Source organism: Armigeres subalbatus, chromosome 2 (assembly GCF_024139115.2).
Source record: "Armigeres subalbatus isolate Guangzhou_Male chromosome 2, GZ_Asu_2, whole genome shotgun sequence".
Lineage (NCBI taxonomy): Eukaryota > Metazoa > Arthropoda > Insecta > Diptera > Culicidae > Armigeres > Armigeres subalbatus.
This window is the reverse complement of record NC_085140.1, coordinates 304,692,106-304,705,604: the sequence shown is the minus strand read 5'-3', so window position 1 is coordinate 304,705,604 and position 13,499 is coordinate 304,692,106. Positions and strand designations below refer to the sequence as shown.

Below are 13,499 nucleotides of genomic sequence, written 5' to 3'. Positions count from 1 at the left end.
AATATAGCGTAATGGCGCTATAAATGAACTAACGAAGCTTTTAGGCAACTTCTGTATCTTTGAAGATTACACAACGTTTAAGTAAACCTTATACTGCTTCTTTTAATAGCTTATCAGTATGGAACGTCAAAACCGCAATGTTTACATTTGATTTTTGTTGCCGAAGCCGTGTACGAGCGTATGATTTCTGTAATGCTCTTATAGCAACTGACAAAGCGTTGTCATTAATGCTAGCAGATAGCGTAAGAAAACAAGCCATTTACAAGCGATATTTCTGTTGACGGCTACTGTTAAACGATTAGCAGCAGAGTAGCATCTATACAGATCGAGAAAAAGTTGCCTAAAAACAATTTGAGCGATTGATGATGAATAAAAGTTAGCCAACAGAACATGCTGATAGATGTTTGAATAATGGTTGAAATAATGCTGAAAGCATAATTTTTAAGCTTATGTGCTGAAAGCAGCATGTAGGCCTCTTTCTAACGTTTATACAGCATGAATCTGAAAATAGCGTTAGTAAAACAACCTATAGAGCTTGCTGACGTTAATCATCTTTCTCTTGCACGCGCACAGAGGGGATAGGATTTGTTTTCATCGGGAAACGCTTCCGAAGCGTTTCCCGATGAAAACAAATCCTATCCATTTTGTGCGCGTACAAGAGAAAGATGATCAAACGTCAGCAAGCTCTATAGGGTATGCGAAGAAGCACATCCATAATTTTCTTTGTTATTTACATATGTCAAAGTGACGGTGATGATAGAGCAGCGGCCATTGAATCAGGAGATCAGGAGTTCGAATCTAGGTAAGCAACAAAATTGATATTTGAGTTTTCACAAAAAAAAAACATTGAATAAACTCCGAAATTTACTCTCCACTCAAATAATATTTAATCAAATTGAATTCAGTGGCTGTATAAAACTTATTTAACAGATTCAAAAAATCTGAATAAGCGCCATTGAAGCGAATTATATTACTAATTGGTTTGGTAAAGATTGAGAAAAAATTGTGTAACATGCTGTAAAGTAGTTGTGCAGACACGTCAAAAACAGCTGAATAGATTCGCCAGATTTGCTGGTAAAAGCATTGAATAGAAGTTGTTGGGAACAAAATCCAATCATAGCAACCATAGATTAACAAGTTGCTAGGCTACTGAGCGCTATAACAAAAAATTTAAATTTTAATGCAATACATCAAAGCAATCATAGAATCTAATAGGTTGCTAGGCAACGCGGTTGAAGAAATTCAAATTGAACTTTAGGCATTCATTCGTAAAGTAAGCGTGATGGAGAACACGTGGAAATAAATTGAATTTGTAAACCGTCGAAACCGTTGTTCAGTGAAAAGTGGTGTTTATCCGAATTGCTAGCGTGGTCGTTAGTGAAAATAGCGGTGGTATATCGGACGCATTGGTCCTTCTCTCCCCCGGCAGGTGAGCCCCGGTGTATATTGCGCTGCGTTGCAATTTGTAACATTGGTCCTTCTCTCCCCCGGCAGGTGAGCCCCGGTGTATATTGCGCTGCGTTGCAATTTGTAGCATTGGTCCTTCTCTCCCCCGGCAGGTGAGCCCCGGTGTATATTGCGCTGCGTTGCAATTTGTAACATTGGTCCTTCTCTCCCCCGGCAGGTGAGCCCCGGTGTATATTGCGCTGCGTTGCAATTTGTAACATTGGTCCTTCTCTCCCCCGGCAGATGAGCCCCGGTGTATATTGCGCTGCGTTGCAATTTGTAACATTGGTCCTTCTCTCCCCCGGCAGGTGAGCCCCGGTGTATATTGCGCTGCGTTGCAATTTGTAACATTGGTCATTCTCTCCCCCGGCAGGTGAGCCCCGGTGTATATTGCGCTGCGTTGCAATTTGTAACATTGGTCCTTCTCTCCCCCGGCAAGTGAGCCCCGGTGTATATTGCGCTGCGTTGCAATTTGTAACAGAAGTTCTTGATCATATGTATAGCACACATATTCAGCTTGAAGCTGTATAGACGAGTTGAAATAACATTTACATTGACATTAAATGTTAGTTGGGAATGTCCATGTCATCCGCGAAACAAATGAATTGACTGGATCTGTTGAAAATCGTACCCCGGCTCTCCGCATGACACGTTCTAGCGCAATGTTGAACAACAGACACGAAAGTCCATCACCTTGTCTTAGTCCCCGGCGCGATTCGAACGAACTGGAGTGTTCGCCCGAAATCTTCACACAGTTTTGCACACCATCCACCGTTGCTTTGCTCTACGCGGTCTATACTGTCGTATGCCGCCTTGAAATCAACGAACAGATGATGCGTTGGGACCTGGTATTCACGGCATTTTTGAAGGATTTGCCGTACAGTAAAGATCTGGTCCGTTGTCGAGCGGCCGTCAACGGCCGGCTTGATAACTTCTCACGAACTCATTCAGTAATGGTGACAGACGACGGAAGATGATCTGGGATATCACTTTGTAGGCGGCATTAAGGATGGTGATCGCTCGAAAGTTCTCACACTCCAGCTTGTCGCCTTTCTTGTAGATGGGGCATATAACCCCTTCCTTCCACTCCTCCGGTAGCTGTTTAGTTTCCCAGATTCTGACTATCAATTTGTGCAGACAAGTGGCTAGCTTTTCCGGGCCCATCTTGATGAGCTCAGCTTCGATACCATCCTTACCAGCTGCTTCATTGGTCTTTAGCTGTTGGATGGCATCCTTAACTTCCCTCAAGGTGGGTGTGGGAGCTGACAGCACGTACTTTGGATTTAGCGACTCCAAGCGTTACTTGATTGCTGTTTGCTATTCTGGCAACACGCTAGCCTTACGCTGCCACATCATCGCGGTTATCATCGCAGCAGCCTGGCACTTTGACTGGCCTTTCACTTCGTGTGCGTCGTCCGGTTAGGTCGTGAATTGGGGCGATTCTTCCGCAGTAGAAAACTGATACACCACAAATGGCGATCCTGCCAGACTTTTTCTATTTTTGAAAAGGAGAAGGTAAATTTCCTGGCATTGTTTTCGGTGTGGAAGAATCGCCCCTTGATTGAACACTATCTTATCTGGAAGTTTTTTAACGTGGAACATTTTATTTGAAAAGTGTATCGGTGAGTATTGTGCTGCAGTGAACTGATTTTGCTAGTACAGTGGGTTAGTCGTTATTTTGCAGACGTGCGATTCTATTTAATCGATACGTAAATATCACCGAGGAAACCGGAAAAATCTTGATAATGCTGGTTGTTTTGCATAAAAGCAAATGGCGCATTGACGGATGTCCAAATGTTGTTGTTTTGCAGTTTTGCAAATGTCATGGTGGCCTAAAAAAAGAATTTACAGTGCTGGTTGTTTTGCTTTAAAGCAAATGGCGCATTGACAGATGCTCGAAGGTTGTCGTTCTGCAGACGTGTGATTCTCTCGAATCGCTGCGCAAATGTCGTCGGCAGAATAATAAAACAGACAATGCTGGTTGTTTTGCATAGAAGCAAATGACGCATTGGGGGATGCCTGAATGTTGTTTTGCAGTTTTGCAAATGTCATGGTGGTTTAACCAGAAACTCGCATTGCTGTTTGTTTTGCTCCAAAGCAAATGACGCATTGACAGATGCCCGAGTGTTGTTGTTCTGCAGATGTGCAATTTCTCCTGAATCGCTGTCTGAATGTCATAGCGGCAAAATAAAAAGACTGCTGATTGTTTTGCATAGGAGCAAATGACGCATTGACGGATGCCCGAATGTTGTTGTTTTGCAGTTCTGCAAATGTCATGGTGGCCTAACCAAGAACTCGCAGTGCTAGTTGTTTTCCCCAAAGCAAATGGCAGATGCCCGAGTGTTGTTTTTCTGCAGACGTGCGATTCTCTGCAAAATCATAAACAAAACATAGCTGATTGTTTTGCTTTAAAGCGAATGAGACATTAACGACATTGTTTGGCAGACGTGCGTCAGTGGTGGTTGTTTTCCTGCTAAAGGTTGGTATCGTGTTCAAAAGAAATTTCTTTTTCTATTTCAATCACATGTTAAATTCCGTTTACTGAATCCGAAAAGTAAAGAATCGAAACAAAATTCTTACAACAGTATCCACATGAAAAGAACAAAAAACAAAATTGGCATTTGTAAGGTTCCCACGCAAAGTAATGGGAGCTGTCACTTTACTTTCGGAAAAATATTCTGCTCGATTATTCCGTAAGCAAAAGTGACAATTTGCTCCATGCAGATCAGTTGTCAAAATTCCTCTTGGTAATATTGAACAAAATTCCGTAACCTCTCTACTTTTTAAGTCGATACTGGCCTTAATCAAATGACGCGTTGATGGATACCCGAGTGTTGTAAATGTCAAGGCGACTAAACAACAAATTTGCAGTGCTGGTTGTTTTGTTTCGAAACAAATGACTTTAATCAATGGAGCATAAGCACAGAACGCAGCAATCGACTTATGAAAGTCAGAACATGTCTTTTTTCATACATTGGAGACGGATGCAATTCCAGGTATAAAAATTATATAATACATTGGAGTCTTGGTATTGAAGCGAAATCTGATATTTAAATGCTATACAAAACCTATATAACACATATAATTTTGTTCCCAGAATGAACGGAAATTTTATTTGAATTTACAATTAAAATAATTATGTTTATAATACTGCTGTTTTGCGACCATGCGCCGTGAGTCGCAGCCGAAGTCGTTGCATAAATGTTTTGGCCAGGGTTTGCAGAAATCGCTCTCATTATATAACGAACAACGATAAAAGAGAGGCAAAAACTGTTTCGAACTATTACAAGCCATGATAGCAAGTTTATCAAACTTGTATACAAGTGCGAAAAAAACAAAATCAGATAGGTCAGATAGGATCATTTTGCGTTGGGGACCATAGATGAAATGCATAATCAGGATCAGTTCTCTTTGTATTTGGAGCTTTTTAAAAGAAATTAATCATGGGGTATAGCCTCCAGGATAAGTTCTTTATCATGATAGCTTGCGAAAAAAGTATCTCACGGTATGCTACATATCGTAAATGTAAACAGAGATGATAAGTGAGAGATTTATTCATTCTCTTTTGGATTTAATCCCTGGTCATGGCGAAAAATGAAAAATGTCGATAACGTATGGTAATTTTGTTGTAATGCATGTAGAAAGATACAGATAAAGATTGCTTTGATGTTGTGCGTCTCTCGTGAGCTACTGTGTAAATTTCATGGCGGCAAAAAAGGAAAATTGTGAAAAGGCAGGATCTTTTTTGTCTCAATAAAAATGAAGCACTAACGTACACGCGCAGATCAAATAACCAAATATTTGAGTTGTTAAAGATCTAATATGTCTTTCTTCCTATCGAATCCACCCGTTGGTATGAAAAACAAAAGAAGAAAAATACCTAACGATATTAGTTTAATGGGGAATTTAAGATTAGGAGGGTTGAACAGGTTGAAAACAAGTTAGTGTGTTTGTGTGCTTTGAAGTGAAGATGAATTTAATTATGTTTACTTGAGAAACATTTTTGAGCTCGTGTGGATCAAGAAAGTCTTAGAAGTAGTAGAAGAGCCTTGTGATACATCCTGACGTATGTCCGAATGTTGATGTTGAACATGTGCATCTCATAAGTCGTTGCGCAAATAGCATGAAGTCTAAAGGAATGGACACACTATCAACTGAATAATATGTGAATCAGTCTTCAGTCATATTCGTACGCTTATGTTTAACTAGAAAATAGGTCGTATCAATTTGAATCAATTGATATATTCATAAATGCACCAGCTTCATTCAGAAACCTGAAACCAGAAACCATTCATACATCAAACCTGTAATAACATATAAACAAATTAATTAGTTAGTTAATTAGTTTGAAAAAGTAATCTATTTAAAACTTTATCTCTGTATAATTCGGGAAATACGGAGGTTATAGTAATCGAGTATAAACTGCCCATAAACGAAGCTGGGTCCAAACAGAAGAAGTGCGATGCTGATGAGTGCCTTTCGTGGGCCGCGGGCCAACAGTTATTTGAAATTCTTCACACTCCGTTATATTCAAAATAACGAGGCTTGAATTTCTATGAGATAGTTTGAGTTCGAACATTTTGTGAGTTGCTGGTAGGCTTGGAAAAAATATTACAAAGTTTTTCGAAACATCTACATTTTTTCATAGTAGAGATATCTATAGAAAAGCCATTATTCAAGGTGGAAGAAGTGTTCAATGATTTCTAATCATATCGCGTGAAAAAGATTTAAATTTCTTTCTGTGAGCTGTTATACCGGTTCATCGGTGCTTATAGCTACATTATATAACCCAATGCAATCCATAACTTATTCATTTTTTCTGAGGCAAACGTCTTTTTTAGAGGAAAGGGAAGATGTGGGAGCTGACAGCACGTACTTTGGATTTAGCGACTCCAAGCGTTACTTGATTGCTGTTTGCTATTCTGGCAACACGCTAGCCTTACGCTGCCACATCATCGCGGTTATCATCGCAGCAGCCTGGCACTTTGACTGGCCTTTCACTTCGTGTGCGTCGTCCGGTTAGGTCGTGAATTGGGGCGATTCTTCCGCAGTAGAAAACTGATACACCACAGTGGGGGCTGTGGTTGGCTTCCATCGTCCGCTGAACTGACGTAGTCATCTCCTCCGCTGCCTTGACTTTCACTGCCTGTACTCTCAGCGCCATTCAAATGTTCCTCATAGTGCTGCTTCCACCTTTCGATCACCACACGTTCGTCCGTCAAGATGCTCCCATCCTTATCCCGGCACATTTCGGCTCGCGGCACGAAGCCTTTGCGGGATGCGTTGAGCTTCTGGTAGAACTTGCGTGTTTCTTGAGAACGGCACAGCTGTTCCATCTCCTCGCACTCCGCTTCTACCAGGCGGCGTTTCTTCTCCTGAAAAAGGCGGGTCTACTGTCTCCGCTTCCGTCTATAACGTTCCACGTTCTGCCGGGTACCTTGCTGCAGCGCGACCGCCCGCGCTGCGTCCTTCTCCTCCAGAATCTGTCTGCACTCTTCGTCAAACCAATCGTTCCGTCGACTTCGTCCCATATACCCGACGTTGTTCTCCGCTGCGTCGTTAATGGCTGCTTTAACTGTATTCCAGCAGTCCTCAAGAGGGGCCCCATCGAGCTCACCCGCTTCCGTCAACGCTGCCTCGAGATGCTGCACGTATGCAGTGGCGAAATTTCGTTTTAGTCGCTCTAGGTCGTACCGCGGCGGTCGTCGGTACCGAATATTGTTGATGACGGATAATTTTGGGCGCAGTTTAACCATCACCAGATAGTGGTCAGAGTCGATGTTAGCGCCACGATATGTCCTGACGTCGATAATGTCGGAGAAGTGCCGTCCATCAATCAGAACGTGGTCGATTTGTGATTCTGTCTGCAGTGGTGATCTCCAGGTTCCATTCCGTACTCTCTTGTTGATTGTTCGTTGCGTGAGTTTTTTTTGCTGGCTTGCAAGGCCTGACACCAAACCCCCTAAATTTCCGGAGGACCATTCCTCCTTATTTCCGGTGGACCATGGTGCACAGTTTAAATTAGAGTCCCTCGCTGGCACTCGGACGATGATCAGCCGCCCCTAACATGGAGAACAGACGCTGTTGTGAGCCGATCCTGACATGGAGAACAGACGCTCAATAAGATTTGCACCTCCAGAGAGGAGCAAACCCCCCCCCCTTCCCTGTCAGCATACGACCATAGTTCCCACCGGGGTTGGTTACCCGATCTTCCCTAAGGTTGCTCAGCGGCCAGCACCGCGGGAAGGTAGGGATAGGAGTTGCTGGGTAACAGGCTAAGGACCGCGAGATGGGGTCTATTTTATTCCTTCAGGTACGCGAAGTACCAATGGTACGCTTTACCCAGCATTTGCCGTGCCAACGGAGTATACACGAGGATATTTCGATTTGAAGCGCTCAACGTTTTATTTGCAACTAACCGGTTGTATCGATTGGTCTACGGATATATTGCTAGATACGAATATGCTACAAAGATAGCCTGATAGCCATCGGCTATCCGATTGCCTACTGATAGCACATTGAGAGCTGTTCGAGCAGTTCATTCCATGCAGAACCCGTAACCAATATGCCGGCCACCGTGAAAATGCCAATTTTAACTACTCCATAATATCCTACTTGCAAGTTAATATAATATTAAGCTTATTCATTTATTATCAGACTAAGACCAGAGTGGCCTGTGCAATACATAGAAGCTCGGTCCATGGCTACACGTCGCCAGCCACGCAGTCTACGGAGGGTCCGCAAGTCATCTTCCACCTGATTGATCCACCTTGCCCGCTGCGCACCTCGCCTTCTTGTGCCCGTCGGATCGTTGTCGAGAACCATTTTCACCGGGTTATTGTCCAAGATTCTGGCTACGTGCCCGGCCCACCGCAGTCGTCCGATTTTCGCGGTGTGAACGATGGATGATTCTCCCAACAGCTGATGCAACTCGTGGTTGATTCGCCTCCTCCACGTACCGACGCCATCTGCACTCCACCATAGATGGTACGCAGCACTTTCCTTTCGAAAACTCCAAGTGCGCGTTGGTTCTCCACGAGCATCGTCCAGGTCTCGTGTCCGTAGAGGACTACCGGTCTAATAGAGATGAGTGACGTTTAGCGCTCGCACACTAATGTGCAATCCGTCATGTGTAAAAACATGTTTGTTTTCCTTTTGCTCATAACCTCAAAAATGATCGGGTCATCACAATGATTTCAAAAGAGTCAAAAAATATATGGAAATATACTCATTTTTACCCAATCTTTGCTGAGTTGCACCCTCTAGGAGTGTTTGTTTTCCTTTTATCGCCACTCACACATTCGGACGTGAGAATCTCAATGAACGTTTAGTAGATTGTCAGTTTGGTACGGCGGCGAACTCTATTCGATCGGAGCGTCTTGCGGAGTCCAAAGTACGTACACAGAAAGAAAAAACACTATTAAAATAAAAAAAAACGTTGGTGAAAATAAAAAGTTGCGTTGGTTCTTTTTCGTAGAGAGTTGCGAATGTTCAAAATAAAAGTACGTTAACTTTTGCAACAACCATGGTATGAAAGTAGCTTGCCGTTCTGAAATTAAAAGTTCGAACTTTTAAAAATAAATTGTGGAACTGTCAAATGAAATGATTGCACTGTAAAAATAGTATGTGTAATTTTTAGTTATTAATCGAAAATTTCCCAAACCTGCCAACCCACCCCTTCCCCACGGGGTTTCCCTCCATTTTATTTTAAATAACAGTTTCATTTGTATTCATGAGAAAATTCTTTTATTTATATTCCATTTTGAACTTACAGCATTACTATTCTGTGGCCATGTGTGTATAGACTGTTCCTATTCTGCTTTTCCGTCGGTAAACCATTTGTTTCCAAATTTTGTTTCGTCTGCATTTTTAGACCTATAGAGCAAATTCAAGTTTTTATTACGATCAAGTTTAAAAAGATGTCTAATAAATCATGCAAACGAACCTGTTGATCGGCTTCCACTTTTTGTATCCGCTTAGTGCTGAAAAAGGTTGTTTTTTTCCTTCGATAAACCATCTGGATATAAACAATTCTTTCGCCGGCATCGATTCTGTAAAAAGAATTACTGGCTCTGATCACAAAACTTAAATTGTAATTTCAATCAAACGAACCTGCTTTAGTATCCGATTATTTGCGATCTGCATTCCCCCGTTGGAGTCCGGTTAGCGTTTCAGAAGTCACCCAGTTATCCGAAACTTCTGTTTTGCGATGACGGAATAAAAATACACCGATAACTCCGAATGCTTAGACGAGATGAATACACAGTGAGAAATGTATTCGAAAGTTAAGCATAAATGAAATTGCATTTTATATAAATAACTTGTTGCTAATTTGATTGTCCTTATGCATGATAAGAGTTGAAAGCGGTTGAAATGTAGTTAAATAAATATTAATACATATTTTGCCATCACTTGAAATGCCTTTTTTGCCCAAGTTTACCACTTGATGTGAAATGAGTAATACATTTATTTTTTTCTTAAGGTGTCCCAATCTAAAATTTTGTGCTGAGCTTTTAATATGTGATCTGACAGTTCGACAATTTTTATGGGGAAAGTATGAACTTTTAAATGTATAATTGAAAGTGACAAAAAATACTTTAAAAACAAATAATTGACTTTTGCGATGAACAATTCAACTTTAAATTTTACGAAAATAAATCACTTTTTAATTCTAAAGTAGAACATATTTAGAAAAACAGTATTATTTTTTTGTGTGTACGATTTCCAGCCACTATGCGTCTCCGAATTTCTCTGCTGGTATCATTTTCAGCAGTCACCAGTGAGCCCAAGTACACAAATTCTTCTACCACCTCGATTTCGTCACCACCGATGCAAACTCGCGGTGGGTGGCTCACATTGTCTTCTCTTGAACCTCTTGCTATCATGTACTTCGTCTTCGACGTGTTGCTGACTAGTCCGATCCGCTTGGCTTCCCGCTTCAGTCTGATGTAGGCTTCGTCCATCTTCTCAAAGTTACGTGCCATAATATCTATGTCGTCGGCAAAGCCGAACAGCTGGACGGACTTATTGAAAATTGTACCACTCATGTTAAGCCCTGCTCTTCGTATTACCCCTTCCAAAGCGATGTTGGATAGCAGACACGAAAGACCATCACCTTGCCGTAACCCTCTGAGGGTTTCTAAGGGACTCGAGAATGCCCCTGAAACTCGAACTACGCACATCACCCGATCCATTGTCGCTTTGGTCAACCGTGTCAGTTTATCCGGAAATCCGTGTTCGTGCATTAGCTGCCATCTTCTTCTTCTTATTGGCATTACGTCCCCATACTGGGACAGAGCCGCCTCGCAGCTTAGTGTTCATTAAGCACTTCCACAGTTATTAACTGCTTAAGGTAGCCTCACACCTCGGGAATTTGGTTCGCGGATTTTTTCCCCATGCATTTTTGCATATGCACTTTGAGAAAAATCTATGCTAAATAGATTAGAAGTCATTCTATTTGGCTATTCACCTGGTTGACCCCGTCTAAGTTTAAATTCTGACAATACCGCATTAGTATAATTTTGAGTAATACGAGCTATAGTATAACTTTCAGAAAAACGAATAATGTATATTAATTCCGTTTGCTCAGCGTTTGAAATATTTCAGTATTATTGTTTTTGTTTTATTTCTGTTTGTTAAAAATAATTTCGAAATAAAAAACAATCAATATTTTTTACTTTATTATTTTTTGAGTCGTATACAATAATATCGCTGCTTGCTTCCAAAAGCATTATAAATCCCATCACAAAGTTGGTATGAGGACGCTAGATACAAAAGTATTCGATTCTGGTGATATCATGAAGTTTCCATATTTTCTGCGAAGTTCTTTCCTGGAGTCTTGAGGATTTAGTGGGGTGAACGTTTCCGTAGATTTGCAGTGAATAGCGAGATTACTGGTGATGAAATGTAAGTATGTGAGATTATAGCCAATAAAGCCGGACGGCTACTCTTACCTTTCATGGCGTAGCTGGAAACTCGTTATTCATATTTGCCGAAATCCGGAGCCACTATTTCAGCTTTTGGGATGGACTGCGTGGAAAGATGGCCTTTTCAGAGTATGGCTAAAGTAATATTGTAAAAATCGTCTTCATGGATACTTTTAGAACCTCGTCATCTGGTAACGACAATATTTTTCTTCAGAGGCTCTCGACTCCATCCGGTTTCCAAAAAAAGAGAACTTTCCTTCCTTTTCCGTTATCTCCATCGGTCTTCTCATTATGCGTCCACTTCAGGTCCCAAACGTGTATCATATCTTCCATTTCAATAGAAATTGTTCATGAAAAACCTGTTCGCAGTGGAGGAATTAAGAATGTTCTTACACCACCGGATGCTGAACATTCACGGGAAGTTGCCTAACAGCAAAATAATTTAACAATATACAGATAACAAATTGGATCTATTATTCAATAAATATATCTTACCGCGTTAAAGATGATTAATATGAAGCAGTCGGAAAGTTATATTTTTTATCTGGTGGCAGAACACGATTTCTCAACATGGCGAAAAATTTTAATACTGTCAATAATAACAGCACCGGATACGAGCATAGGCTAAGTTTTATTGAGCTTAGTATACTTTTTAATCCTATCTCTGTTTAAATCGCAGGAATGTCAATAACGTTTACATTTTAATCTGACAACGGTTTTCTTTATTTCTGAGTGTGCGATGTTTTCGGAATTTGGACACGGAAAATCAAAATCCCGGCCCCATTCAAAATACACGGGGCTCAAAATCCGCTGGAAAATTTTCCCGAGGTGTGAGGCAGCCTTTAAATTTAACTGTTAAATTAACTGTTTCTAAGCCAGGTTACCATTTTTGCATTCGTATATCATGAGGCTAGCACGATGATACTTTTTATGCTCAGGGAAGTCGAGACAATTTCCAATCCGAAAATTGCCTAGACCGGCACCGGGAATCGAACCCAGCCACCCTCAGCATGGTCTTGCTTTGTAGCCGCGCGTCCTACTGCACGGCTAAGGAGGGCCACCATTAGCTGCCATAGCTGGTCCCGATCGATTGTATCATATGCGGCTTTGAAGTCGATGAATAGATGATGTGTGGGCACGTTGTATTCGCGGCATTTCTGCAGTACTTGGCGAATGGCGAACACCTGGTCCGTGGTGGAGCGTTCGCCCATAAAACCCGCCTGGTACTGCCCCACGAACTCCCTGCTAGGTGCTAGTCGACGGCATAAAATTTGGGAGAGTACCTTTCCAAGTATAGTAGACGTTCGATAACTGCAATGCTTTTTAACTGCAATTCGATAGTGGCAACAGTTATGCAGTTATCGGACCGCTAAACTATCGACCGCTAAACGGTGTCAAAGTCGATGGCAGCTGCACTGCACTGCACAATTCGATGCACTTTTGTTGCATCTGACGTCGATTGGCAACCGTTTGACGTCTAGAATGCATTGTAGTTATCGAACATTCGATAACTGCAACGTAAACATATTGCAGTTATCGAACGGCTAGTGTAACCAAAAGTTCCTTTAAGTGTACGTTTTTCGCTTAATCAGCTTCACAGAGCTGCTTAAGCGAAAAACGTACTCTTAAAGGAACTTTTGGTTACTTGGGGTAGGCGGCGTTCAGTAATGTGATTGCGCGATAGTTGCTACAAAAGATATTTTAGTTCCTAGATAAATATTGTCGCTGTCGTCGCTGTCCGGAACATCTTTTGCTGGCGAGAATAGGGGAGCTAAATGTCAAAGAAGGAAAATCCATACGATTTGACAGCTTGGTACCCAACATGTTCCGGACAGCAGAACAAAGGGAACCGAAGCGATAATCTTTATCTAGTAACTAAAATATCTTTTGTTGCCAGTTTATCGCCCTTTTTGTAGATGGGACACACGACACCTTCCATCCACTCCTGCGGCAAAACTTCCTCCTCCCAAATCTTGGTAATGACCCAGTGCAGCACTCTAGCCAGTGCCTCACCACCGTGTTTAAATAGCTCTCCTGGTAGTTGGTCAACCCCAGGGGCTTTGTTGTTCTTCAGCCGGCCAATCTCCTGGATTTCCTGGAAATCCGGAGCCGGTAAAATTATGTCCT

At 41.7% G+C, this 13,499-nt stretch overlaps 1 long non-coding RNA gene across 1 annotated transcript; it reads right to left on the bottom strand.

Annotated features, from left to right (window-relative positions):
* Nucleotides 1–9,101: 9,101 nt before the first annotated feature.
* On the bottom strand, nt 9,102–9,697 carry LOC134216663 (uncharacterized). Its single transcript, XR_009980761.1, has 3 exons — nt 9,559–9,697; nt 9,392–9,497; nt 9,102–9,321 (listed from the first exon to the last, which is right to left on the bottom strand). It is a non-coding gene; the product is annotated as an uncharacterized LOC134216663 (long non-coding RNA).
* Between the last annotated feature and the right edge of the window lie 3,802 nt (nt 9,698–13,499).